Source organism: Prionailurus bengalensis, chromosome A2, assembly GCF_016509475.1.
Source record: "Prionailurus bengalensis isolate Pbe53 chromosome A2, Fcat_Pben_1.1_paternal_pri, whole genome shotgun sequence".
Lineage (NCBI taxonomy): Eukaryota > Metazoa > Chordata > Mammalia > Carnivora > Felidae > Prionailurus > Prionailurus bengalensis.
In genome coordinates, this window is record NC_057348.1 from 77,871,779 (window position 1) to 77,897,388 (window position 25,610).

A 25,610-nucleotide genomic window follows, 5' to 3' on the forward strand; every position below is an offset into this window, starting at 1 on the left:
TTCAACCATGAGAAAAAAGGAAATCCTGCCATGTGTGACAACATGGATGAAATGAAGGCATTATGCTAAGTGAAATAAGTCAGACAGAGAAAGACAAATACTGCATGTTCTCAAATGTGGAATCTGAAAAAGCCAAACTCATAGAAACAGTGTAGAATGGTGGTCTAGTGTAAACCCTGACAGTTGAGTTTTCTCCTTCCTTTTTTGTAAAGCAAGTGCCTGACAAGTTTTGATGGCCAACTCATCCACGTCAAAGAGGCATCTACTTCAAAGATGGCTATTTCAAATAAATACATTGCCAGCCATAGGACTAGATAAAGAGGACATCTCCCCACACTGAGGCTCCTTTGTTTTAGAGTTCCTGATAGATTTTGATAACACTTGGGGCCACTTATTTTTCCTCTTCCTGCACTTTAAATTCACCAATAAAAAGTGAGCTCGTGAAACCCTAGGCCCCACCCTCTACCCTAACAAAAGCAGAACCCCATCCCTGTGTGCTTAGGCTGAGTGCGAGGGGGGTGGGGGAGGAGGGGTGTAGCCCCAGGTGGGCTGTGTGATTTCCAAGTCCTATAAATAATGAACCCCCTTTTCCCTAAATTTCCTGCTTGGTTATTGCTGAAGGGCATCCTGCAATTATAAGAACCACAAGAGCTAATCCAGCCACAATATTGGTTATTGACAGACTGACACCAACACAGAATAATTGCCTTAGTCAGCAGGAATGCATAATTGCCCTTTCAGTTAACCAAGGGGAAGGCCCTTTAGCTGTAACTTGCTTATTAGCACCAAACTCAGGTGGTAACAGCATCTGGGAAATGAGCACCACCTGCTGGGAGATCTGTGGCACTGCTACGTGCTGTGGCACATTGCCTCTGTCACCTGCTGTGTTGTCTGCAGTATCCGACTCAAAAGGCCACAGCTGCTGTAATAATCCAACAATCTCCCCTGTATGGTCAAGGGCAGCATGGTCAAGGGCAGATAGTCTAACAAGACAATTAGGCCACTAATTATAAAGGTGTAAGTTAGCTGTTAATGTGTGTGAGGGTCCTTCACTCCTCAAGGCCAAGAAGAGCTAAGGAAGGTGGACTGGATTGCCAGGCTATGGTCACCAGACAAGGAGAAGCTCCGGGCTAAAGGCATGAGGAAAAGATTCCCGAAGCTGGGGAGGATGGGAGACCTCTGTCTAACCACTGAGTCAGTGGGTCATGCCCAGACTACATGTCCTAACCCTGAAAAGTGGAATAGCCTTGCAACTGGAAGCTAATGGCATCACCAGAGAGAAAATACAACAGAGGCCTATGGTCCATGGCACCACTTCATTCACTACTATCACTTCGTCCCCTGACCCAATGGGATATTATGGGTCCAACCCCCGTGTGATGTTGCTAAAGAATTAATCGACAAATATAAATGTCCTGAACAGCTGGTGCCAGCACCTCCTAAGAACCCTGAAGAACCCCAGCTTCTTGAGAAATGCCAACCCCACGAAGCTCCCTGAGCATTGCTCAATGCCATGCATACCATGCCAAGACTCTAGTTTATGCCCCAGAGGCCTAAGAGCTTTTCCCTAAGACCCTGTGCATATCATACTAGTGGGGGTGGACCCCAATCCAAGAGACGTCTCTTGGGACACCCTGGAAAGGAAAGTGGCCACCTATGAAGAGGGCTCACAGTGACATCCCAAAGTTTCCAGTAACAACACATAAGATTATGGTAAAAAGAGACAATCAAGAAGTAGAAACTGAGATAAAAAACTATCTTATCTGAAATTCAAAGCTTTCTTAAAGATTTCATGTAGCAGGAAGGACAGAGGGGAGCTAACTGGCTATCCCAGGGTTTTTTGCTTGTTTGAAATGAGCTCCGAATTGTTATTCATGGCAGCCAAAATGTATCAACTGGCTGGTATCTCTAAAGACCCTAAAATCCATAACCCTAAAATCCATAGCTTTCTTAAAGAAAGCCACCTATATGCTCATTTTCTCTGAGATACCAGAGAGCCTGAGCCCCTAGGCTTTCCCATGAATGGGACAGAACTAAAAAAATATGTCTTATAAGGTGTCCCTGCTGCTCCTAAGGGAAAAGCTGACAGGGAAATCAAGGCCTCTAGAGAGGAAGAAGGGGGAGAAGGGAAAGCAAAGGCCCCCAGAGTCACCAATATTTGAATACTGAATTGAATCTCTCTCCTAACCTGGACATTTATTGCCTGAGGCTGTGTCCATCCTTCCATCATAATGATCACTGCGAAGGCTCGCAGTAAGTGGAAAACGTTAGATGAGGCCCATCTCCTGCTGCACAAAACTGGCGTGGTCCAATAGGTTGATTATTTCCATGACCACAGTGACCCAAATGACCCCTCTTCATTTCTAACCCTGAAGACACCCCATTTGACCCTGAGCCCAGAGAATTATTCTTCACAAGGTGCTCTCCCTAATGGCTGGGTGGCACTACTACATTTCAATTGGGACTGCTCAAATTGCCAAATGGCACTAAAACTCCTTGGAGAAAATTTTCTCTGTCCCTTGAATATGTAAATCTTACTGTGTCTTTGAAATATAAACACCCAGGTGGTAATTAAAACTGCCCACAATCCCCTGAGACTGAAGAAGAACAATGGATGGAGAAGCCTTTTAAAATAAAAAGTGCTACAAAAACTCTTTTGCCCAAGATCTAGCCCACCTTAATCTAGCCTCCTTAAGGTCACTTGTCAAGGACAAATACAGATCTTAAAAATCTTCACAAGTATTAGTAAAAAGTTTTAGCCATTTGATTGGGTAACCTTAACTTCTGTCTGCCAGACACAATTTGAATTAAAATTTTATTTATAAATTAGTAGGGTGCCTGGGTGGCTCAGTCTGTTAAGCATCCATCCTCAGCTCAGGTCATGATCTCACGGTTCATAAATTCAAGCCCTGCATCAGGTTCTCTGCTGTCAGTGCAGAGCCTGCTTCAGATCCTCTGTCTCCCTCTGCCCCTCTCTCTCAAAAATAAAAACATTAAAAAATTTTTAAATGTTATTTATAAATTACTGAGTTTTATATTATTGTACCTGATTCACAGCTAAAAATTTGAAATTAAAAGCTATCAGGTCAGTGTCCTATATGCATGCTTATGTATGTGTATGAATGTATATTGTGTATATGTGATTTTTTTTCCTCTCTACCTCTGGATTGTATTGCCAAATTTAATTTGTAAAACAGCTCTATATAACTGGCTTAAAGAAAAATAAGCACTTATCAAATTAAATATTTCTAAACTCTCGGAAATGTAATGGAAACTAACTCAAATGTTTTCAAGTTCACATGACCTAGGAGAATCTTTGGTAGCAAAAGCTAAAGTTTGTTGGTCTAATTAAAACAGGCATTTCTTCAGGTTATCAGCATTAAATATAATGGGGTCATACAACTTTTACTCTACCTGGGTTTATTAGTCAAGTGAGCTCATGCTATCTCTGTTGCAAAAAATTTATCAGCAAGAAAATAACATTTTCATGAGTCATCTAAATATAATCGCTAAGAACAAGTACACTAAATAAATGTAAGTGAAATAGAAGCTTTTAAGTAAACTTTTCAATAATTATGTATTATGATATATCTACCGAAATAGGGTCTCAAATCTCTTTGGTAATTTATACCCTTAGTGTTTTGTTAAGTTAAATGATGGAAATTCATTAAATGTCTAGATCATTTCCAAACAAGACAAAATACTGAAACATCTAAATAAGCTTATCTATTTTTTATATAAACTTCAGAGAAATCACAATAGCTCATGTATGGACAATCTTCATGCCTGTTGCCATGTAGTCCACTCAGAAAGATCACCAGAGACATTCAAACAGACCAGGAAAATCTATCAGACTGCCATTGTGCACCTGCACTCCATTCGAAGATGCTTCCAGCCCAATATCTAGAAATCTTCTTGATTGGCTGCCTTCAGAACTCAGAACCTGGGATTATAACTTGCTCTGATCATTAACCTTTGTGTTTTGGTTTTGGTTTCCATAGAAATGCCTCTTATTTGATACCTGATGCAAATACTTGCACCAAATAGCCTAACTTTGGGAGCCCACCTGCATGACCACCTCCCGAAAGAAGACACAAACTTTAAATGAACTGACCCATCCTCAGGACTAGAAGACCAGTTTGATGTGATATGGAACAATCTACCAACTCAAGACAGGTTCAATTTATACCAAATGGCCCAAGATGTTAAAATATTTTCCAACAGTACCCAAATCTTTGAAGACATTCCTAGGGTCCCTGATATCACAGACTTAGTTTCACTGCAGGACCTTTCAAGTTCGAGACAACATCTATAGACTGGATTTCAGACTATTGCCTACATAATTATTATAAGATTTCCTACTATAATCCTATTTAGATATATTCTTTCTGGGTTACATATTGCCCTATTCCTGATGTTCAGCATATCAGCGACCCAGGCAGTTAATGTCTTCGCCATTAACTCGTATGCCTTGGCATCAGAGCGGACTGTAGTATAGACCCTTGAAAGTTGTTTGTTGGTTTTTTTTTGTAATTTCAAGTATCTAACTTAAGCTTTTATTGCCAAGGCATCCACTTCAGAGAGGCATTCACTTAAAAGATGGCTATCTCGAATAAACACATTACTAGCTACATCACAAGATAAACAGCCAGGCACCCTCCAGCCATTGAGCCTCCTTGGTTTTAGATCTTGGTTGATTTCTATATGACCATTTGAGCCACTTGTTTCTTCTCTTCCTGAGCTTTAAGTCCCTGCTCTTATGTTTTAAATTCACCAATAAAGAATGAGCCTGCAAAACCCTAGGCCCCCACTTTCCATCCCAATAAAAAAATACCCAAAGGCTTGTGCACACTCTCTCCACCTGCAACCCCACTGTGTGGCCCCAGGTATGCTGTGCAATTTCCTGGTCCTGTAAGTAATGAACTGTTTTTTCTCCAAGGTTTCTATATGGTTATGACTAACGAGCATCTTGAAATCACTAGAACCGCAAGGGCTGGTCCAGCCACAACACTGGTTATTGACAGGCTGAGACCAGAACAAAACAGGGGTTACCAGGGATTGGGGGGGCAGGGTGGAGAAATGAGGGAGATGCTGTTTAAGGGTATAAACTTGCAAGCAGTAGATAAATAATTTCTGGAGATCTAATGCACAGATAAGTGATTATAGTCAACAACACTGTATTACAAACTTCAAATTTCTAAGAGATGAGATCTTAATTGTTCTCACCACAAAACAAGAAAATTACCTCATGGGATTGAGTGGTCATCATATCGCATCATATAAATGTATCAAATCAACATACTGTATACCTTAAATTTATGCAATGTTATATGTCGGTTATAGCTCAATTAAAAAAATAATCTCAACTAAAAAAACAAAATAGAAACAAGAAAAAAAAACCCTCTGCATGTGCCTCAAACATGCACATTCCACTGTCCAAAGCAAGTCACATGGCCAACCCACAATTAGTGGGATAAAGAAATATACTCTTCCCATAAGGGTGTGAGGGGTGTGGGGAGAAAGAGTAGGAATGAAGGAAATACTTGCTAAATAAAAAGGTCCTCTTCCCCTGAGTCATGTGGGAAGCCAAGCATGAGAAGATGTTCTCACCTTGGAGAGCACTCAGGAATGATAAAGGAAGAGATGGAAGGGATGATGATGATGATAAAGTCTTGTTGTACAAATGGCCCAGTGAGAGTTAAAGAGTACAGACAGCATTTTCCTGATCCCAATAGAAGAGAGACTTGTTGAAGAAGAGTATAAGCTGGTGCAACATTCATTAAAAACCTGTCTGACCTCAGCCGCAGCAATTTCTTACTTGACACATCCCCAAAGGCAAGGGAATTAAAAGCAAAGATGAACTATTGGGACCTCATGAAGATAAAAAGCTTCTTCATTGCAAAGGAAACAATCAACAAAACTAAAAGGCAACTGACGGAATGGAAAAAGATATTTGCAAATGACATATCGGAAAAAGGGCTAGTATCCAAAATCTATAAAGAGCTCACCAAACTCCACACCCGAAAAACAAATAATCCAGTGAAGAAATGGGCAGAAAACATAAATAGACACTTCTCTAAAGAAGACATCCAGATGGCCAACGGGCACATGAAAAGATGCTCAATGTCGCTCCTCATCAGGGAAATACAAATCAAAACCACACTGAGATACCACCTCACGCCAGTCAGAGTGGCTAAAATGAACAAGTCAGGAGACTATAGATGCTGGCGAGGATGTGGAGACACGGGAACCCTCTTGCACTGTTGCTGGGAATGCAAACTGGTGCAGCTACTCTGGAAACCAGTGTGGAGGTTCCTCAAAACATTAAAAATAGATCTACCCTATGACCCAGCAATAGCACTGGTAGGAACTTACCCAAGGGATACAGGAGTACTGATGCATAGGGGCACTTGTACCCCAATGTTTATAGCAGCACTTTCAACAATAGCCAAATTGTGGAAAAAGCCTAAATGTCCATCAACTGATGAATGGATAAAGAAGATGTGGTTTATATACAATGGAATACTACTTGGCAATGAGAAAGAATGAAATCTGGCCATTTGTAGCAACGTGGATGGAACTGGAGAGTGTTATGCTAAGTGAAATAAGTCATATAGAGAAAGACAGATACCATATGTTTTCACTCTTACGTGGATCCTGAGAAAGTTAACAGAAGACCATGGGGGAGGGGAAGGAAAAAAAAAAGAGGTTAGAGAGGGAGAGAGCCAAACCATAAGAGACTCTTAAAAACTGAGAATAAACTGAGGTTTGATGGGAGGTGGGAGGGAGAGAAGGGTGAGTGATGGGCATTGAGGAGGGCACCTGTTGGAATGAGCACTGGGTGTTGTATGGAAACCAATTTGTCAATAAATTTCATTAAAAAAAAAATGAAAAATAAAAAAAATAAAAAATAAAAGCAAAATAAACACATTTTTGAAATTTAAATGGCCCAACCATTTAATATTATTTTAAGTCTTTTGAAAAAATTTTTTTCTGAAAAATATAAATAACTGTACATCCAAAAACATTACTCCCCAGGAAGTTTCCCAAAGGCAAAATATGGAATAAAACAGAGGAATGAAAACATTAAAAAAAATACAAAACGCACATACTTCTTGATCTACAATCTATCTCCTAGAATGGCATCTGTCCATGACTATGCTAAGCAAATCACATAAGATAAAGCAGTGTTTACAGTAGGAAATAAAAATGGGAAATAACCCAAGTCTCAGGACACTGTTAAATAAAATATGCTCTATCCATGAAATGAGACATTCTGCAGTTGTTAACAACATACACTCTACACATGCACATGTACAGAAAGATTTCCAAGATATATTATTAAATTAAAAAAAATATATATCAAAGTTCAGAAAAATGACAAAAAATACCAACAGGCAAAAAACAAACAAACAAAAACCATAGGAAAGAAAACCCAAACTGTCAATATGAAAACATGCTCAACCTCATCAGTAATTATCACCATAAGAGACCATTTCACCCTCAGAAAACTGACAAAAATTATCCCTGATAATACCATGCGTTGGCAAAAATGTGGAACAGCAGGAACTCTTACACGTGAGCAACAGTATCATTCACAAGAATAAGAGGGACCTGCTTCACCAAGAGACACAGCTGCTGATATAAAAGGGAGGAGACCTTTCATTTTCTTTTTTGATAAAGTTATAATAATGTAGATCACACACAGGCTATGAGTTTTAACAAAGTATTTTAAAACGGCTTTCATGATATCCAAGAGGAGAATCCGAAGCTATGTGGGTTGACAATTAGAACAATCAGGAGCATTTGCAGCTGGCTAAATAAACCAAGAGTTCGGATTGATTAATCAGCCAGTATCAGCCAAAAGGAGTGTAGCTGGGTTTTTTTAATGTCCTGAGTGACAGAACAGACAGCCTGCTCATGCAGTAAGCATATTTGTTATCCAACATAGTGCATATCCAACTGATGTACTGGATAAAGTAGGTAAAATGGGTGTGTGCATACACAGCAAAACAATATTACAGGCATCAATGTGAAGCCAAGAATTTAGGTACAAATTTTCAGCGGGACAAGTACAGAATAGGAGAGATGTGGTTTATTAGCAGTTCGTGTAAAGAACTGGAAGGATTTTTTTCATTAGAAGATCACTTCGAGTCAACAGTATGATGTAGCTACCCCTTGCCTCCCCCCGCCTTAAAAAAGATTTATTGCGGACTAAGATATATTGTTACAAGAGTTCAGAAGATGATGAGCTCATTAGATTATCTGAAATGTGGTGTTCAGATCTGGCTTCTGCATTTGAAGAAGGACACTGTAGCATTAGTTGTGTTGAAGATTTATGAAGCATTTACTCTGTTCCAGGGACAACTGTATCCACACCCACATTTTTGCACCACTTAATAGTTCTACCATGAGGCAGATACAAAATCCCATTCTATAATAAGAAACTATAACTCAGAGAGAACATGGCAGCACAGCATATAAACAGCCAACGCAGAACTCAAACCCAGCTCTCTAATTGTAAAGCCCTGGCCCTTGATTATGGCATTCTGCCACTTCCAACTGGAGGGTGGCCAGAGAAAGGCCAAGTTAGAGAAGAATGTTCCTGAGGACCACTGGGAACAGAACTCCTGCAGCAGGCACTCAACACGTGGTACATTCCTGTGATTTCAGGAGGTGAACCGGGCCCAGAAGACTGATTCAAACAAGTCAAAAACTGGTTATGAAAATAGAACATAAAAATGAAAACTATAAACACTTTAACAGTCGTTTATTGACTACTAATAGGTAATAAATAGATGGACATCTTGTGGAGACACTTACCACTACTTCATCTAAGTCATTTGTGTTCTGTTTCACCACCTAGATTTTACTGGAGGTTCACCTTTGGCAAAGGACAAGCAGAAGGAATTCTAGGGTCACTTTTGGCTTTAAGGTAGAACCCAAACTCAGAGAGGGTCAAGTGGGACAGCTAGGTAGACCGACCTTGAATGCTCCAGTTACCATTACTCAGGTGTTTCAAAACCACCAGAGAGAGTAGCATCAGGAAAAATGAATCCTAAATACTCCAGCAGGAAGTATCCAAGTCAGTTGTATGAGGGTGAATCCCAGGAGTTTTCCTTTATCCACTGCAAAGGAGAAAGGCACTTACTCTTTAAGGTAGCAAGGCTCTGAGCCTAGAGCTACCAGCACCATTTTGCCACCACGTGAGGAAGGTCTGCCTGGTAATAAAGGCCGCACAGAGGAAAACGTTGCTAGGAGCTGGAGAGAGACTCTCTTATGGTGAATGATACCTACATTCGTTCTTGACTGCTATGTAATGAGTTACCCCCAAAACATAGCACATAAAGCAACACATTGATTATCTCACAGAAGCTGAGGGTCAGGAATGGAGTGGGGCCTAGCTGGATGGTTCTAGTTCAGCAGTTAAGATAATGACCAGGACTACAGTCCTCAAGGCTCCCAATGGGCAAAGAGCCACACTCACACGGCAGTCCACAGGTCACAGTGGACCCACTTCCAAGCTCACTCATGTGGCCTTTCGCAGGTCTCAGGTGCTTGCACGCTGTTGGCTGGAAACATTAGTTTCTTGCCACCCACGCCTCTCCACAAGGCTCCTCACAACATGGCAGCTTGATTCCCCCAGATCAAGAGCTCTAGGACAGTGTGAGCAAGCAATGGCAAGAGAGACTGAAGTCACAGTCCTTTCACAACCTAATCTCGGAAATGACACCCCGCTGCTCTAACCATATTATACCTGTTGGAAGCTAGTCCCTAGGTCCAACCTACAATCAAGGTAAGAAGATTACACAGGGCATGAATAGCAGGAGACAAGGATCACTGGGAACCCTTTTAGAGACTGCCTAACGCAACATTATTTGAGCCCCTGGAGCCAGCCATGCCTGAAGTCAGCTACTTCCTGGTCTTTTCAGTTATGAGAGTTACTTCTCTTGGCTGAAATCGGTTTGAGTTGGGTTTCAGACAAATCACATGTAGCCCAGGGAATCCTTCACTAATATGTTAATATATACACTGAAAATAAACACCATCGTCAATAAAATCAAAGTGCAATGGGAGGTCATCAAAACAAGTTCTCCCTAGAGTGGATGTGTAAGCCAACTAGTACTCTTAAATGTCCTGTGTGATCTTTGATGATATTTTTTTGGATTTATTCTGCCTGGATTTATTCTAGCAGTCTGATATTCTTCCCAGCTAATTTAGCATGCCTGTGCCAGTGTGAGAGCATGCCAAACTCAGAATTTTATTGCCAAAGATGACAGTGAATAGAATTAGACCATCAGGAGTGCAATTAGTTTGACATGCTATTAACACCCCAACCATGAACACAGAAGGAAAGGCTTGAAAAAAATGGAAAGTTAAAATAAAACTAAGTTTAGCTCAGTTAAAGGCAAACAATAAAATAATTCAAATTTGATCTTTTGGTTTCCAATGCCTGTGAAAATAGTATCTATATACAAATGATGTGAAAATCTGACAATCACTTGCATTAATTTTAGCAGAAAGACAACGTATCATGTGTCTAGGGCTGAGAAACTATTACATATACACCACTAAGACTTGGGTATCTTCCCTTCCACATCCATCCTTAAAATATACAGTAGTACCACCATTGTCTACAGTGTCCCTTTCTGTGGTTTCAGTTACCCCCGGCAAACCACCGTTCAAAAGCAAATGATCCTCTTTGTAACATAGTGAGCTTTCTGTAGCTTCAGGCATCCGCTGGGGGGCTTGGACTGCATCCTCTGTGGATAAAGCGGGGAGGATTTCTGCAGTCAGCACCCAGTCAGGGGAGAGGATGTCACTCCCAGACACTCAACCATGAGAAAAACGGCAGATCAGTTTGCTTTAGAAAACATAATCTGTGTGGTCTTTTTTTTCTAACGAAAAATTTCACTAACAGAATATTTTCACATGCACATAGGTGTTCCACATCTCTCGAAATCAGGTATTGTCAGACTTGACTGTGGTTCCCAATAATCTAGGGGCTTGTTAAAACCCAGGTGGCTGCGTCCCATTCCCAGAATTTCTGATAAAGTGAGTCTGGGATGAGGGCCTAGAATCTGCATTTCTAGCAAGTTCCCAGGTGACGCTGCAGGTGGGGATCGGGGAACACCCCGAGAATCAGGCTCCTCCCATAGCTACTTGTAGGCTCAGCGCTCATTCTCACAGCCTCTATGGCTCCTACTTCCTGGGCACTGCGAGTTCTTATCCAATGCCCTTCTTTTGCCACTCCTGACACTTGTCCTAGCCACCAAGAAAGGCAACCTGTGCATGATAACTTCCTCAAACAATTTTAGATTTCTCAGTCACTGAAAGATTTTTACAGTTTCACAATAATATATTTTAATCGTTTTTACTTATTTTTAAGAGAGAGTGCAAGTGGGGGGGGAGAGAGAGAGAGAGAGAGAGAGAGAGAAAGAGAGAGACAGAGGATCAGAAGTCAGAGGATCTAAAGTGGGATCTGTGCCAACAGCAGAGAGCCCAATGAAGGGCACGAACTCAAGAACTGTGAGATCGTGACCTGAGCTGAAGTCGGCTGCTCAAGCAACTGAGCCACCCAGGCACCCCAACAATTTCACTTTAAAAAGTGGGGGTGTAGGTGCTATCTGACCTCTTGTTTAAGGAGTAACAAAATTGGAGCTAGATCTTTAATGAGCTTAAAATATTAGCAACAGAGAAGTTTGATTATATAGCCTAAGAGAATTTTATTACCTAAAAGATCTTGTATTAATTCAATGAAGTTCCCTTTTTTTTTTTAATTGCAGCAAACAATTGATGGGGAAAGTTAAAAAAAATTCAAACAAATTAGATTTTATGGCTATTCAAGGACAAGGATTTCTTAAGCATATTTTTTCTTTGTGCAGTTTGTGTTTAGACAGAGCTAGGCATATAATCAGCCTTCAAGGAGAAAATATATTCAAAACACATGAAATAATTTACCTTATTAGTTGCACAAAGAAATACCATCTAATTTTCTATGCCAGTCTAAGAAAATTTGAAGTTGTTGTCAACAGTAAATGAACAGGGAAAAAAAAAACAGTATTTAAAGAAACTCTATGTTTCTTTGCCTTCATTCACCAGACTGCTAAAACAAATTTTTCAGAATCACTCAGAATGAAAGACTGTAGAGGGTGGTTTCCATGGGTTTCTAATGAAAATACTGCAGTCTTTATTCTAATCTCCATGGGAAACAGAACTGATCTGCTGGGTTCTTTTCTTTTCATTTCTTCTCATGTGTAGGGCTTCCCGTCCCTGATGAAGAGTTAAGTGGGAGGACAAACAGTGAGTGGCTGTGACTGCTATGCTCTCTGCTCTGCATACAGGACTTCATACGTGGGTGAACATTCCAACTTGGGTGTAACCCAAGCTACACCAGCAAGCACTCCCTCATTTATTCATTCACACAGACATTTATTAAGTACCTGCTAGGTCCTGGGGATGCAAACTTAAATAACATGTGGTTCCTGCCTCAAGGCCACAGTCTAGGGAAAGAGACAGCCACAAATGGACGGTTACAAAGGCCTAGGCTGAGACCTAGACTCAGGAACCAGAGCACGGGAGTACTGGCTGTCATCATGGGACTGAATGCCGTCCCTCTGGGGCTGTGAGTCGACTGACAAGTTGGGAAAGGATGGAACCCGGAGGAACACCAACATTTAAGACAGAAGCAACAGAGGAGTGAGAGAGGAGATCAGAGCAGGTGAGGGGGCAAGGGCTATACCACAGAAGCCAAAGGAGTTGTCTCCAGAAGGGAAGACACTCACGAGTGTAAACTACAATGGGGAGGGCCAGGGTAAGAGCCCGAAAAGAGCTGTCATGATTCAGAATTTGCCGACGGCCTCACAGAGCTGCTATCAGTGGAGATATGAGGAAGCTCACCGCGAGAGCTGGGGAGTGCATATAAGAGGATGGGAAGAAAGGAATTCTTCCCATACGAAATAGATGCTGAAAAATCATTCTAGGCTGGAAGAAATGTTCCTCACGAAGGGCAGGTTAAGTATTTACCATGAATCAAGTGAATCCTAGGCTTCAGGCCCCTCACCTGCATGGACCCCTGCCAGGCCCTGGGAGAGGCCCTAGTAATGGGTTTACATGGACATGATTTTGTAAAATTTGCCAAAGAAAGATATTTCAGCTGCAACTGGTTAAAATCGCTGTCGCTTCCACTCTGACTTCCTCTCCTAGTTCTCCTGCTAGGAGTGAACACAGGCCCTGAGGGTCCAGCTACAGAGAAGCTGAGGATGTATTTGCTTTGAGTTTAGTGGGATATACTTAGGTGGTTTACAGTTACTTCACTATAGAGCTAAGCTGTTGTTAGCTGTCCCAGTATAAGGAGGTCTTCCAGGAATACTCCTACCATCTACCATGACTATTTAACCCAGGTCATGACCTGAGGACCTGAAGGCTGTGTGTTTGACCGTATGATCATGACTTATGGTGCGCAGCTCCGGAAGTATATGGATAGTTAGGGAGAAACTAAGTTTGACACGTAGAGAACTAGAGGCTAGACTACGGAAAATTCTTCCAACTTTCATAACATGAGTTTTTCATAACTCATACATGAAAAAACTTGTTAGAGGACTTCCAAAATTTACAAGTTAATTCTAAAATTCTAAATAACATAACCAGAGTGCCCAGGTGGTTCAGTCAGTTAAGCATCTGACTGACTCTTGATTTCGGCTCAGGTCATGATCTCACAGTTCATGAGTTCGAGCCCCGTATCAGGCTCCACACTGACAACACAGAGCTTGTTTGGAATTCTCCGTCTCCCTCTCTCTCTGCCCCTCCCCACTCGCTCTCTCTCTTACTCTCTCAAAAATTAAAAAAATAAAAAATAAAAAACAGGGGTGGCTGGGTGGCTCAGTCGGTTAAGTGTCTGACTTCCGGCTGAGATCATGATCTCACGGTTCATGAGTTCGAGCCCCACATTGGGCTCTCTGCTGTCATCACAGAGTCCACTTCAAATCCTCTGTCCCCCTCTCTCTGTCCCTCCCCCACTCGCATGAACTTGGTGTTTCTCCCAAAAATAAACATTTAAAATTAAATTTAAAAATTAAAAATAAATAACATTACCAATAATAAATTATGAAACTGTAAATAACTTTTCTAAACTCTGTTCTTAAAGGAATTTTGATCAAACCATGCTGAAAGGAATGATGTAGGTGTCTATCTGTCTTAGTCCATTCAGGGCACTGCAATTAAAATACAACAGGGGTGCCTGGGTGGCTCGGTCAGTAAAGTGTCCCACTCTTGATTTCAGCTCAGGTCATGGTTTCACGGTTCGTGAGTTTGAGCTCACGTCAGGCTCTGCACTGACAATGTGCTCTGCAGAGCTTAGGATTCTCTCTGTCTCTGCCCCTCCCTGCTTCTCTTCCTTTCCCTCTCCCTCTCTCAAAATAAATAAACAAAGTTAAAAAACATTTTAAAAAAATACCAGAAACTGTGTGGCTTAAACAACACACACTTATCTCTCACAGTCCTGGAGGCTGAGAAGTCTAAGGTTAAGATGCTGGCAGATTCGTGTTTGGTGAAAGCCTGCGTCCTGGTTCGGAGACAGACATCTTTTCTTCACGTTCTCACTGGGCAGAAGGGCCAAGGGAGCTTTCTGGGGCCTCTTTCATAATGGCACTCATCCCATTCACGAGGGCTCTGCCCTCAGACGTAATCACCTTCCAAAGACCACACCTCCTAACACCATCGCATTGGGGATTGGACTGCAACATCTGAATAGTGGGGGGACAAAAGCATTTAATCCATAGCACCATCCTTCTGTCATCTCTCACAAATTCTAAAATCTTTTACATGTGAAGATGTGCTCAGAGAGTAAACAGCCACAAACGAAGGGAAAAAAATATTGTAGAAGGACGCTGGGCAGTTAATAAATGTCTTTTGTTATTTTGCTCGATTTGTGTGACGTTTCTATTATGTGCTAGCTTTAAAAATGTTTCATTTGTTATGACTGATGTCTCATTCTAAATACTTTTATATCTAATATTTATCCTAATTTTATGTTATTTCCCGACACACACAATTATCTAAGTTTCAGGCCCCACAACACCTAGATCTGCCCCATGGTGATGGCCTTTGTGGGAAGGGCCTTGAGAGAAGGCAATACAAGGGCAGGTGTCCAACATGTCCTAAGACTGACTCTCCCCTCCTACCTCTCCTAAATGAGCAGAGAGAAACTCAAGGGAAGGTTCTGACCTTCTAGACAGTGTTCTGAGACTGAGCTCCTAGGGGAAGGTCCGCGTGCCAAGGGACGGCATGAGGAAATGGTCCTCCCACTAGCACTGGTCACTACGAGATTTCTAATTCCTCCAGGACCCAGGGCCAGGGAAGCCAGTCAGGGTCAGCAGATGCTTACAGGAAATAAAAACTGTTGCTTGTACCACAGCAGGCATTAAATCCAATAGTAACGTGAATATTTCCGTTGGAAGCAAAAGGATCTAGGAATGGAGGGAGAGAACACTGTGAGATTTGACCAGCTCTGAGCAAATGACTTTCACCCAGGCACTGCTCACCAGGGGCTTATGTATTTATTTATATGTTCATCAGTTCTCTCCCCTACCAGGACGTAAGCTCCTTAATGTCAGCAACTTTGGATATCAGTGTGACGCCTGTGTGAAAACAGAAAACTACAAACCTCGGAAAGTTGATTCAACCTTGGTTGAGAGTATAGTTGAAATCAGAGGTTTTCCATTCCAACAATGGCTAAGAAACTTCAAGAAAATGAAAATACTGTCATCACAAATGCTTTGAGAATGCCAAGCCCAGAGCAAATCTTAAGGACACCAAAAAATATAGATCTTTGCCAAGGTGGAATGAGGGACATTTCAAGCCAAATCATAAATTGGGCTGTTTGCCACAAGGGCTCTTGTGAAATTCTACTTTACCTATGATGATTTACTGTTACATAACCCTTAACCTAGACGCTTCACCTAGGACATGTGTTTCACTTTTTGCTGTATAAAACTGAATCTCCTCATTGCACATTTGTTGTGAAAAATGTGCTTTGCAATAAACCTTGCATTTTTCACATGATCATCTATGACTTGTGATCTTATTGCGGTTAGCCTAGCCAGCACTATAAAAAGTGGCACAGATTTATTTGGGATTAGAAAGGGCAGGATGAACTTCTCCTCACAGAAGTCATGTAAGTTGTTTGTGGGGATTTTTTGTTGTTGTTTTAAGGAGAATAATAGCAGAATTGTTTCTGAAATACAGTGGAAGACATTTCCTTCCAGCTGCATCCTAGTATCTAAGAAGAGTGTGAAGTATAGGGAAACCTTAGTTTCTGAGAATAGTTCATTCTGGAAACATGCTTGTAATCCAAAGTACTTGCACATCAAAGCGAATTTCCCCATAAGAAATAATGGAAACTCTGAAGATTCGTTCCACGACCCAAAAATATTCATATAAAAATGATTACAATATTGTAATATAATACAAATAAATACAAAATATAAAGAAAAATAAACAAATTAACCTGCACTTACCTTAGAAAAACCTTCGTGGCTGGTGTGAGGCAAGAGGAGGGTTATTGTGTAGGACGACTCTCACTATCACTAACAGTGATCACTGCCATCTACTGGTCAATGGAATCTTTCTGCATGGGGGCTGTTGTGTATGCTCGCACAGGTGTTGACCCCAGTACAGCATTAATAAACTCTGGTCATATACTGTATTTAATGTAACCAGCAATAAGGTGAGCAGAGGACAGGGTCTATATCTGCAGGCAGCCTGACCTAGAATGAAGCAAGCATTCCTAAGCTTACTCTTGTACAGAAAAGCAAAGGACTGTCCATGGGTGCTTTGAAGTGACAAAAAATACACTAGTGCCAGTTGTAAGCACCTTCCAATGTTCTGAAAAATCACTGATTTCTGACAAATACCATGGCCTGAGACTGAGCATCGGAGCATGGGAGATTATCACCCACAATCATGGAGAGAGAGAGAGAGAGAGAGAGAGAGGGAGGGGAAGAACAAGAACCACCACCACCACCACTGGTCCAGTTGTGATCACATGATGTTTGGCATCACATACTATTCGCTTTGCAAGATATCACTCGTTTATCAAGTTAAAATGTATTAGCAACGTTTGCTTGTCTTGCAGAACACTCGCAGAACAAGTTACTTGCGACCCAAGGTTTTACTGTACTTGGCAAATGTTAGCAAATGTTTGTTGACTGATTTGTTGACTCCTTAGTAATACTGAGAGGAAAATATCCATTAGAACGGGGATCAACTGGAGGTCAAAACATTAGAGTAGACCTTTCCTTGGGTTCTCAGCAATAATTATCATTAATTTTTTTCAAATCTTGAATAAAATGACTGTATATCCTTTAAACACAAGACAGCATTATAAAGGAGGCAGAATCTGGTCAAAAATGAAATACAGTCATTCAGCACATCCTTTAAAAAAAACTGTCAGTTCCAACAACTGCTTTCAGCTCATAAAATAAAGCAATAAATCAGGAAGCCACTAGAGGGCCACAAAGGGCCAGGAATTTATTGAAGAGCCAAGAAAGTATAGTGAGGGGACAAAAATGACCTAACTCCTTTTTAGGCCAAGTTTGTAGGACCCAAAGGGCAGAGGTAAAAACCTTATGCTAAAGAACTGATAAAGATAGAGCTGGAGAATTTAAAAATCTTAATCCAAAGCAGCAAAGAGAATAGATAAGGTAGAATACACTTTAAAAGCATGGATACAGGGATCAGAGAATGTTACTAGGAATGCCAAATGCAAACATGTTGAAAACATCAAGGACCATAAAGAATATGCAAAAACCAAAGTCATAATCATTAGAAATTCATGATCCTGAATACAGATAGCAGAGGGCACATGGCCCAGTAACCCTGGGCTGCCCCACTCGGCCTGAGCAAAGAACTGAGTCAAATCACCTGTAGTGACTGTACATTCCTGAACTGTGTTCTGCAGTAAAGAAACACCATTTTAGGTAACTGGTATTGCTCCAACTTTCTGCATTGCCTGCCACCTTAGAAGGCACCTGCCATTTACTGTGTGATCTCAACCTCTCCACATCTTAATTTCCTTATCTGTCAAATGGAGATAATGATAGTGGTCCAAAGTCATTGAATTTTATGTGAGGGATTCAATAGTGACCTCACATTACAGAAGACTCCATACTTTAAAGTTGATCCAGACAAATATCAAGTATTTCTATTTCTCAACCTGGCATAGTTCACAATGTACTCAACCAACCAACCTTGAAGTTATAGGATTCTTGACAAAATTTGGTTGAAGTTGAGGGGAGGAGGAGAGACATAGGTTTTTGCTTCATTTCAAATTTTTCTACACAAACTGAGACTTTAATATTTTTACTATAGTCTATCAAAATTCCATTGAATATTATGAAGTATTATTTAAATTAATTAAATGAGGGGCGCCTGGATAGCTCAGTGGGTTGAATGTCTGACTTCAGCTCAGGTCATGATCTCACAGCTCATGGGTTTGGGCCCCATGTCAGGCTCTGTGCTGACAGGTCAGAGCCAGGAGCCTGCTTCAGATTCTGTGTCTCCCTCTCTTTCTGCCCCTCCCCTGCTCGCACTCTAACTCATTCTGTCTCTCAAAAAGTAAATGTAAAAAAAAATTTTTTTTAAATAAATTAAAAGACTCTTGGGCACAAAGGACCTCTAGTAGACATTGATAAATACATTTAGCTGTCAGCTATTGCTGTGTAACAAAACACCCAAAAATTCAGAAGCTTGAAGCCACCACGATTTGTTAATTCTCAATCTGTCAGCGGGAGAGATGCCAAATATTGGCCAAGCTTGGTTCTGCAGTTCTTCTGGGCTCAGCTGGTCTTACACACACATCAATAGCCAGCTAAGAATTGAAGAGTCTAGCTAAATTAAGCTCAGCCTCCCCTATCTTTTCACCCATCTCCTGGGAATAGCATGCCAGGCCAGCATATCCCTTTCATGGAAATAGCAAAAGTACAAGAAAGCAAGAAACACACAAAAACTCCCAAGGCCCAGGCTTAAAAGTGGAGCACCCTCACTTCTGCCTTATTCCATTGTCCAAACCAAATCACACAGTCAAGGTCGGACATGCCTAAGGTAGGGCAATAGAATCTGCTATCTGACATAAACTATGTGTCTTTTTAAATTGTCTCCCACAACTAAAATGTGAGTGCTCTGAGAATAGGGATCCTGTCTGTCTTATCATCTTACTGGTAAGAAATTAAGGTGCGGAGAGGTCCCATAGGTATGAAATGGTAGAGCCAGGATTTGAACTAAAAGTCTGGCTCTGAAGTCCATGCTATTAATCACTACATTAGATTGCCTCTGCTAATAAAAGAAATGAAAGTAATTGGATGGGATAGAAGATTCTGGACTCTAAATTAGACCTAAATAATAATAGTTCTTTCCCTTGAAGTCAGAATGTCTACAGTAAGCATCAAATTACTGTGTTCATTATTGGAGCAGATGGAAATACAGAAGAGAGACATTAAGAAAACCGCATTTATTAGAAAGGCTGAAAGTGTCCATGACACAACCCTGAAAGACCATCTTGTCCATCCCCCTGTCTCCAAGTAGGATTGCACGTCCACCTTATTAGGAACAGTATAGTCAAATGTGATTTTTAGTCTTTAGAGACTATTTCTACAACCACCTCTGGAAATGCATGCGAATGTCTCACGATTCTCTCAGCAAGTTTCTTCATGTTAGACCTAAATTGTCCAATTTAATTGCTCTATGACTTGGATCAGCTCTTCTTTGTAAAATTTAGATCAAGGGTTGCAAAGTGGCAGACTATGGGCCAAAACCAGCTTACAGACATATTTTGTTTTGCCTGCACCAACAAAAATGTTTCAATAGTTGCCAACACTTAAAAATAGGGATAGTTATATTTAAAAAGCCAGCTCTTGCTGAAATAAGTTGAAATAAGTGAAAGGGTTTACTTAGAATTATCTAGGCTTTGAAAGTATAAAAGACTTTAAGAGTCTTTTATAAAACCTTCTGAATTTGATGTTTTCTTTAAGGGCTCATATTAACAGATTTCAACTTACTTAAGTAACATAAGATTTTTTTTCTACATATTCTTGGGTCAATTTAAGTAAGTTGTATTTTTCTGTGAATGTAATAATTTTTTGGTAGAGAGAGAGAGCATGAATAGAGAGGGGCAAGGGGAGAGAATCTTAAGAGGGGTAGAGGGAGAGAACCTCCAGGCTCAGCATGGAGCCGGACACAGAGTTCAAACCCATGACCCTGGGACCATGACCTGAGCTGAAATCAAGAGTCAGACATTCAACTGACTGAGTCACCAAGGCACCCCTAGAATAATTTAAACAAAGTCTTCAAACGTATTGACAAAAAGTTTTTTTATAATGTCCTTTTACTACCATAATGTCTACAGCATCTATAGTACTATTTCCCTTTTCATTCCTTTTATTTAATCTCCCTTTTCATCCCTGATATGGGATAAATTTGCCAGACATCTATTTTATTGTTGTGAACCAATTCTTTGTTTTATTTACCTTCTCTGTTGTATCTATTTGCTATGTCAATAATTCTGCTATTATTTCTCAATTATTATATGTCTTTAGGTAGGATATGCTATTTCTTAAAGTTTTCAAGTTAGAGTCTTAGATCATTAATGTTGATCTTTTCCGACAAACATTTAAGCTTTCCATTTCTGAGTGTCTTTTTCACTGTACCTCACAAGTTTTGATAGATAATATTTTATTGTTCGATACTGAATAATTTTAAATTCACATCATGATTTTGTTCTCTTTGACCCATGAGTTATGGAGGACTTGGGAAATTGGCATTTCTCATCCATGCCAAACCTCTTTCTAGTCGTCTTCTAATCCTGCAAAGCCTGAAAAGTTAAAGGTTCATTGGTCAGATTCCCTTGCAGCTGAAAGTGAATTAAGTCCTTCCACCGGATGCGTCTACACATGATTTAAAAGGTGGAACAGAAGTAAACATCATCGCAGGCAGTCTTCAAAGATGGCAACACAGGAGGCTCCTGAGCTCCTCTCCTCCCACAAACACGCTGAATGAACAACTGCACATGGAGCAAATCCCCCCGAGAGAAATGCAGAAACCACCTGAGTGGCCACCACACACTGAGCAAATGAAAATACCACACGAAATGGGTAGAAGAGGCTGAGACACAGTCTCACCATAAACCCCACTGCAGCACAGTGCCATGCAATTGGAGGGAATCCCCAACTCCCAGGCTCTCTCTGAGGAATAAAGTGTTTAGACTCTACATTTACAGCCCCAAATTTAAGAGTCTCGTGTGAAGGACAGGCTCCCAAAACACCTGCTTCTGAAAGCCAACAGGGCTTGCATCCATGAGATCCCCAAGACTACAGTAAGCAAACAAGCAAATAAAAACAGGCACAAGCACTTGCCATGGATATCCCCCCAAGCGCTCGGAGCAGAGGGAGCAGGCAGAAATGCCCATCTCCCAGTCTTTTCCTAAAACGGGTCTATTTGCATACTTCAGTAACTGCTGTCTGAGGGTAAGGTTTCTAGTTTAGCACACATCTAGGAGCTAGCTTCTCTGCAGAGACCAAGGAGGTCTACGGACAGCTCCCCTGCTTTTTCTCTCTAGCCCACTCCAAGTCACCAGTAGTTCCCTGGAAGGAGTTTGTATACACGTCTAGTGCCCCAGTGTTTGCTGCTGCCACCTGAGGAGGAGCCTCCTGGATCACTTGGCTCCGAGAGCCAATGGGACTTGCATCAAGAGTCCCATAGGACTATAGCAAGCAAGGAGTTCTTAATAGGCTCAGAAGCACCTTCCCACAGCTATATGCCCAGGCCCAGTGCAAAGGCAGCAAGTAAAAATACTTACCTCACAATTCTTCCCTGGAAGGGGCCTACCTACATATTTTTCCAGCTGCTGCCTAAAGGTCAGTAAGGCTTCCAAATGGCCTGAATCTAGGTACTGACTGTGATCCTCCCCTCTTTGGGACACTGATGGGTCTTGGCACATCCTCAACTACTGGGAGCCACTAGGAACAAAGAAGACAGCTTGGATAATCACAAAGGTATGAAGGACAACCAGGAGCCAGGCTCCTTGATGAGGTTTATCACCTACTCAAGACCACTCTGTCAAGACTGGGAGAAGTGGCTGTTTTATTTAATGCCCAGAAACCAACACTGAGTCCAAGGAAATGAAGGAAAAGAGGAATATATTCTAAACAAAAGAACAAGATAAAATTCTCAAACAAATCTTAATGGAGACAGAAGTGATTTATATGACAAAGAGTTCAAAATAACAGTCATAAAGATGCTCACCAAAATCAGAGGAACAATACATGGACAATACAAATATTTCAGCAAAGAAAATAGTTTAAAAGTACCAAACAGAAATCACGAAGCTGAAGAATGCAATAACTGAACTGAAAAGTTCAATAGCAGGTTTAAACAGAAGAAATCAAACGAAAGAATGGATCAGTGAACTCAAGGACATGACCACTGAATTCATCCAAGCAGAGGAACAAAAATAAAAAAAGAAAGAGAGTGAAGGTGACTTAAGGGATTTTTGGGACACCATCAAGAAGACCAATATCCACGTTATGGAAATCCCAGAAAGAGAAATGGGAGAGAAAGATGCAGAAACATTATTCAAAGAAATAATGGCCAAAGTCTTCCCTTTCCTAGGGATAGAAATAGACACCCAGATTCAAGTCCAGAAAGTATCTGTAAGAGTCATCTAAGACCCAACCCAAGGGGCACCTGGCTGGCTCAGTCAGTAGAGCATGTGACTCCTGATCTCAGGGTTGTGGGTTCAAGCCCCACATTGGGTTTAGAGATTACTTAAAAATAAAATCTAAGTTAATTAACTAATTTAAATAAATAAACCCAAGACACATTAAATGGTCAAAAGTTAAAGTCAGGAAAAAATGTTGAAAGCAGTAAAAAACAAAACAAAACAAATTATAACATACAAGAGCAACCCCATCAGATTTTTCATCACAAACTTTGCAGGCCAGAAGGAAACAGGAAGATACATTCAAAGTGCTAAAAAAGAAAAACTGCCAACCAAGACTATTCTGCTTAGCAAAGTCATCCTTCAGAACTGAGGGGCAGACAAAGAACTTTAGAGACAAGCAAAAGCTGATGGAGTTCATCAGCACTAGGCTGGTTTTACGAGAAATGTTAAAGGGAGCCCTTTAGGCTGAAACATACATGGGGGGGAGCGGGGCGGGAAACAGAGACAAAGGAGACTGAGGAATAGGTTCCAAATGAAAGAACAAGACAAAACTTTGAAACAGAACTAAGTGAAACAGAGATAAGCAATCTATCTGATAAAGAGTTCAAAGTAATGGTCATAAAGATGCTCATAAAGATGGGAGAAGAATGGATAGACTCAGAACTTCAGCAAAGACAGAAAATATAAGAAAGAACCAATCAGTGCTGAAAAATAACTAAAATGAAAACTATGCTACAGGGAATCAATAGCAGATTAGAAGATGTAGAAGAACGGATCAGCTATTTGAAAGACACAGTAGCAGAAATCATTCAAACTGAACAGCAAAAAGAAAAAAAAGATTTTTAAAAGTGAGGTTAAGTTAAGGGACCTCTGTGACAACATTGAGCATACTAACATTCTCACTGTAAGGACCCCAGAAGGAAAAGAGAGAACAAAGCAGGAAAATTATTGGAAAAAGGAATAGCTGCAAACTTCCCCAATGTGGGGAAGAAAACAGACATCCAGGTCCAAGAATCATAGAGAATTCTACCTGGCAAGGTTATCATTCAGAATTGAAGAAGAGAGAAAAAATCTCCTTAGACAAACAAAAGTTAAAGGAGTTCACCACCACTAAACTAGCCTTACAAGAAATGTTAAAGAGACTCCTTAAGCAAAAAAGAAAAAACATGACTAGAAGAAACTTAAGCAAGAGAAAGTTTCCTTATTAAAACCAATCATAGGGGCACCTGGGTGGCTCAGTCAGTTAAGCATCCAACTTCAGCTCAGGTCGTGATCTCACGATTTGTGAGTTCAAGGACTTGCATCAGGCTCTCTGCTGTCAGCGCAGAGCTGCTTCAGATCCTCTGTCCCCCTCTCTCTCTGCCCATCCCTGCCCATCTCTGCTCACAGTCTCTTTCTCTTTCAAAAATAAACATTTTAATAATTTTTTCTAATGTTTATATTTATTTTTGAGACAGAGACAGAGCACGAGTGGGGAAGGAGCAGAGAGAGAGGGAGACACAGAATCTGAAGCAGGCTCCTGGCTCTGAGCTGTCAGCACAGACTGAACCACCCAGGCACCCCTCAAAAATAAACATTTTAAAAAGCAATCATACAGTAAAGGTAGTATACCAATCACTAATAAAGGTAGTATGAAGGTTAAAAGACAAAAACAGTAAAACAAACTACATCTACATTAGTTAGGTAAGGGATATACAACATTAAAAATTTTAAGTAGGACATCAAATACATAAAACATGGGTGAGGAGGTAAAAAATGTGGTACTTTTAGAATGTGTTTAAATTGAAGCAACTATGAACTTAAAATACACTGCTGTATACATAAGGTGTTATATATGAACCTCATGGTATCCACAAACCAAAAACCTATAATAATGACAAAAATCAATACATAAAGAGAAAGGAATCCAAGTAAAGAAAGTCAACACACAAGAGACACAAGAGATGAAAGCAAAAGAAAGGAACAGAAAGAAACCAGAAAGCAATTAACAAGTTGGCAATAAGTACATAACTATCAATAATTACTTTAAATGTAATGGACTAAATCCTCCAACCAAAAAAAACACAGTGACTGGATTTTTAAAAAGACCCATCCTTATGCTGACTATAAGAGACTAATCATCTAATTCCCAGAATCAATTCCTTTTCTGCCTAAAACATCTAGAGATCTTTGAGTCACTGAATGCTGAGTGATAATTTTCTAGTGTTTGCTATTTAGATCCACAATTGGATCATCAGCAAGTGTATTCTATAGGATACTGAAACTTTGAAATTTGTAAAAGCTAGATTTGTGATCTAGCATGTAGATAATTTTATTAAATTGTGTGTTCTAAAAAAAAAAAACAGGTACTCTCCAATTGTTCATACATGCTTCTTCCGGTGCTTGCTAATTGTGCTATTCAAATCTCTCTCTCACAGATTTTTGTCTTCTGGATCCAAAATTTAACGGAAAGGGAGATGGCAGAATCTTTCACTATCTTGATGGATTCATCTCTTTCTCCTGGTGGATTTGCTGTTTTTCTTTAAATAGTGTGATGCAGTGTTATCGGGCACAAGCATGTTTAAAATTATAACTTCCCAGTGAACTAGACCTTTAATCTTTATGCAGTAACCAGCTTCTCTAGCCTCTCTGCAGCTTTTTGGGTCATAATGCCTCGTTTAACAGTATGTTATTTACTTTTAATCCAGTCTGATGTTATCTTTTTTTTTTTTTTACATTTATTCATTTTTGAGAGACAGAAAGAGAGAGCACAAGCGGGGGGGGGGGGGGGGGGGAGGGGCAGAGAGAGAGGGAGACACAGAATCCAAAGCAGGCTCCAGGCTCCAAGCTGTCAGCACAAAGCCCGACACAGGGCCCGAACTCACGAGCCGTGAGATCATGACCTGAGCCAAAGTCA

At 40.6% G+C, this 25,610-nt stretch overlaps 1 non-coding gene across 1 annotated transcript; it reads left to right on the forward strand.

Moving 5' to 3' along the window:
• The first annotated feature begins 22,735 nt into the window (after positions 1-22,735).
• Positions 22,736-22,808, forward strand: TRNAR-CCU. The gene has a single exon. It is a non-coding gene; the product is annotated as a tRNA-Arg (tRNA).
• The last annotated feature ends 2,802 nt before the right edge of the window (positions 22,809-25,610 follow it).